A 4,681-nucleotide genomic window follows, 5' to 3' on the forward strand; every position below is an offset into this window, starting at 1 on the left:
TGGAAAAAATTATATTAAGTGAAGTAAGCCAGACTTAAAGAAACATAGGTCCCACGGTTTCCCTTATTTGTAATAATTAGTTTACACCAAGGATAATCTCATATCCTATGTTGAGCATACAACATTATTGCTATATTGTTTGTTATTATTTCTGCAAACAGGCAGGTATATTTAAAGAATTATGCTCATCTTATCCATTACTGGAGGAAGAGCATCCAAAAGAGCAACCCCTACTAGGAAGAACAACTCCTACTTATTTAGCTTCATTCCTATGTAAGGCCAGTGTTGTCCCCTGTATCCTCATGCTGTACATTACAACTCTATACCGGTTCATCCTGTATATCTACTATCTTCTACATTGTGACCTAAATGCCCCAGCAATTCCACTTTGCTTTACTTTTCAAAAAATTTCACTCTTAATGTTTGAGGTTGGTGTGTGTGTGTGTGTGTGTGTGTGTGTGTTTACAAAAATCAGAAGACAACATTTTTCCTCATTTACAATACATCTTTCAGGTCATTATAAGTTGTGGCTAATGGGAGAAGTCTCTTGCTATTTTAAGGATGAAACAGAAAAATATATTTGTGCATGCACCACAGTTGTTTATTAGTCTGTAGTTGAACACTGAATTTCGATTTATATCTTGGCTGTTGTTGTGAATAATGTGAATAACAATGAACTACAGATATATTTATGAGTTACCCAGAGAGAAATAATCACATGATTGGTGGGTCAGGTGATATTTCAACTTTGGATTTCTTTAGAAAACTGCATACTACTTTCTACAAGGAGAGTATTAACCTGTATTTTGACCAAGAGTGTAGAAAATTTCCTTTTCTCCACACTCTCACCAGCCAACCTTATTACCTTTTGAGTTTTTTTAAAGGGCATGTTTTTACTGTGTGCAATACCCAAGATGACCTCAGACCCAAATCTTTTTACTCCAACCTCCTAAAAGCTTCGAATTACAAGTCTTTACCACCACACCTGGTTCCTTTGATTTTTTTGATAAGAGTTATAATAGTTATGAAGTAGTATCATAGTAATTTTGAATTGCATTTCTCTAATGACTTTTGTTTACAAAACATTAAGCCAGCATAGAAGTTGTATTAAACACAACTTTGTAAACCCACTGGCGATTTTCAGAGCTTTTTGGTAAACGTATCTATTCAGAAATTTTGAAAATTTTTAATCAAGTTTCTTGTTAATCTCATCTTTAATCTCTCAGTACAAAATCAATAATTTCAAGGTAGTAGAAAGGAAAAAATAAAGCAACTCCTAACATTTTTCAGTTTTCAATAACATGATATTGCTTAAATCATTTTCTGTTAATGCTTGAGACTATATAACTCAATTTAGTTAGACCTTATACAAGGCTATGTATTTTATTTTACGTTGATTTTTCTTTCCAAAACTTGTGTGACTAATTTCCCTTGGTTTCTTTCTGTCTCATGTAGTTCAGATTTCAAACTGAAGAATAAATGGAAGGAACAAACAAAAAAAATACAGTTCCTCTCATCTGATGATGCCTCTACAAGAATGAGGAAAGACCTATGATAGAATATCAAAAAGACAATTCATTCTTCTAGGTCTTCTTTATCTTTGTGATGTAACTTAAATGATGTAACTTAAACGGAAGGAAGCAAACCAAAAACTTAGTTCCTCAAATCTGATGATGCCTCTACATGAATGAGAAAAGACCTATGATAGAATATCAAAAAGACAATTCATTCTTCTAGGTCTGCCTTATCTTTGAGATGTAACTTAAATGATGTAAAACACAATATACTGCTCAGATACTTTTGTTTTATCAGTTTTGTACATTTTCTTTTGGACTTCATCTCAGTCTACAGCATTCCTTCATTATTATGTCCCTTATATTTTTACACTAACAAGACTTAAGATAACCAGTTTGATTTACAACATGAGAAGTTATCTACCCGGCTTCCTTGGAAGTAGAGCATGATTAATAGATAACATTGCTCACTACATGTAATGGTTTCTGCAATACTTATGACATTCTATTTAGTATTTAAAAAAAACTTCTGGCTAAACTCAAAGCTCATTCATAGAAGTTTATGTTAAGTATTTTACAAGTTTTATTTCTCTTAATTCTTAAGATAACATTTGCTATAATGCTAATGTTATTACTATTTTAGTGTTGGGAAAAATTGTAATTAAAGGCACTAAGTGCATGGCCCAAAGACACACAGTGAGGAAGGAAATGAGTCAAAGTTTCCAAAAGTCTTTCAGCAATACACAAAAGTAGGTAAATTCTTTCCATTCTCTTACACTCTCAATTCAATATTCATATTGTCCAAGAAATTATAGCATAGCAAATATTGCCCATGGTGATTGTTTTCTATCACATTTTGTCTTCAACACAGACTTTGTTGGTGACATTGGGTTATCATGCACAGAGCTGAGCTTCTAAATTGAGGTCCAAAGAGAGACAAATTTCTTCTGTCCCACAGTTCCAGTTTCCTTTTTTAAAAAGTACCAAAACTTTTAAATATCATCACTTACTATCTTTTAAGAATCCAAAAATGAAATAAATTCACATTTAATCAATCCAAAATGTTTTAAAAGTAGGAGATAATTAAACAGGCCCCCATGAAGTAAATTTTCTTCTACTTTTAAAATTATGCTGAAAGCCTTGTATTGGCTAGTCACACCTGTAATCCTATCTACTCGGGATAGCTACTCAGGAGCCTGGGATCTGTGGATAACCATTGGAAGTCAATAAGGGCCAAAAAAAAAAAATTCATGAAATTATTTTTCAAAATTTTTAATGAACTAGCAAAGACCCAGGGAAAAAAATGTAGCTCATATAGTACCTCACCAACCTAGAGAAGAAAGGTCTAGCAAGACATTTAAGCCCTGATTTCAAACTCTGAGCATGCCAACACACACGCATGCACATGCGTTCACGCGCACACATTTTTTCCCTTCCCCTCCCCAAATTAGAGAAGCGTAAATACAAGAGGCAGATGCACCAACTTCAAAAACAGAGAAAACAAGGGTTATAGCATGGGGGGAGGAACATACAAAGAAACGAAAATTCACATCGCACATTATAAGTACGTTAGAAACAATAGCAAGAAACAAAAAACTACTTGTTTCCCTATCGTGGGGTTCAATTCCCTTAACATTATCATTTCTGTTCATATGCACATAGCTTTTGACCTTGTCTGCTTAACCCAGACATATATTCGTTATTGAAAATAAGGGAAACCATGGGACCTTTTTCTTTGGACTTGGCTTACTTCATTTAATAAATTTTTTTCCAAGTCTTTCCATTTCCTAACAAATGGGACAATGTCATTCTTTCTGATGGAGGCATAGAATTCCCTTGTGTATATACATCACATTTTCTTGATCCATTCATGTAGTGGGGACAGCTGGTTGGTTCCATATCTTAGCTATTGTAAATAATGCTGCAATAAACATAGTGGTGCTGGTAGTTTTAGTATGGTCTTGTTTGTGATCATTTAGTAAATCCCCAAAAGTGGGACTCCTGGGTCAAAGGGGAGCTTTATGTGGAATCTTTTGAGGAACCTCCATAATGCCTTCCAAAGTGGTTGAACAAGTTTACACTCCCACCAAGAATGTTGTATGGTTCCCTTGTGGCCACATTCCCTCCAGCATCTGTTGTTGTAAAAATATGGAACACACCACGAATTTGCATATGGTCCTTGCGCAAGTGCCATGCTACTCTTCTCTGTATTGTTCCAATGTTAGTGTATGTGTGGCTGAATTGAGCACAGAATATTTTTTATATCAAAAGTGCAATTGTGGGGGCTGAGAAGGTGGCTCAGTGGTAGAGCGCTTGCCTTACATGCATGAGGCCCTGAGTTCGATTCCTCAGCACCACATAAGCAAAAAGAAAAAAGCTGCAAGTGGCGCTGTGGCTCAAGTGGTAGAACTCTAGCCTTGAGCTGAAGAGCTGAGGGACAGCGCCCAGGCCTAGAGTTCAGGCCCCACGAATGGACCCCCCCAAAAAAAGTGCAGTTGGATTTTATTAAACTAGACAATTCAACAAAAAGTAAGTTCAAAAGAATTGTCATGAAATTTTAGAACCATATATTTCTTACATAAGCACAAATTTAAGAATAAAGTCAAGATTGACATGTCAAAAACAAAATAATTCCAGATATTTGTTGCTCAAGAAATGTGTAGGAGGGGGATTCAATTATTCTATACAAGGCACCTGTCATAATGAACACTGCACCAAGTGTTAAGGTTTGTTAAAAGTTTTAATGTTTTAAATATATTTAATTTTGGGAATTTGTTTACATATGCCAAAATTAGGACTGTTTGGCAGGTATATAACTTTTCCATAAAGTATTTAAGATTTATGGTAGCAGACATATACTACTAAGTATGTACATTTCAGAGTTTCGAGAAACTTTATTAATGAGAAGTTGCAAAGTTTTTGTGTAAAGAAGCAGAATGAAGTGTTAACACTTTGTTAACTACACAGGCTGTTAAAACTTTAGGGCTTCCTCAGTTTATAAGTTAATGAGGAAAAATGATGATATAAGCCATAAACAAATAATGAGAAGAGCCATAAATAGTAATCTTAGTGGATAGCTTTAAAGACTACTCATATTCTATAAAACTCTTGATGAACATCACAACCTCAGTCAGTGTTAAATGTACAGGATTATGAGAAAATAGTAA

General features: G+C 34.5%; 1 non-coding gene across 1 annotated transcript; it reads right to left on the bottom strand.

Moving 5' to 3' along the window:
• Positions 1 to 3,656: 3,656 nt before the first annotated feature.
• LOC122099462 lies at positions 3,657 to 3,763 on the bottom strand. Its single transcript, XR_006145932.1, has one exon. It is a non-coding gene; the product is annotated as a U6 spliceosomal RNA (small nuclear RNA).
• Between the last annotated feature and the right edge of the window lie 918 nt (positions 3,764 to 4,681).

The sequence above is a fragment of the Dipodomys spectabilis genome, unplaced genomic scaffold (genome assembly GCF_019054845.1).
Source record: "Dipodomys spectabilis isolate Male_0828 unplaced genomic scaffold, ASM1905484v1 ptg000515l, whole genome shotgun sequence".
In the NCBI taxonomy this organism is placed as follows: Eukaryota; Metazoa; Chordata; class Mammalia; order Rodentia; family Heteromyidae; genus Dipodomys; species Dipodomys spectabilis.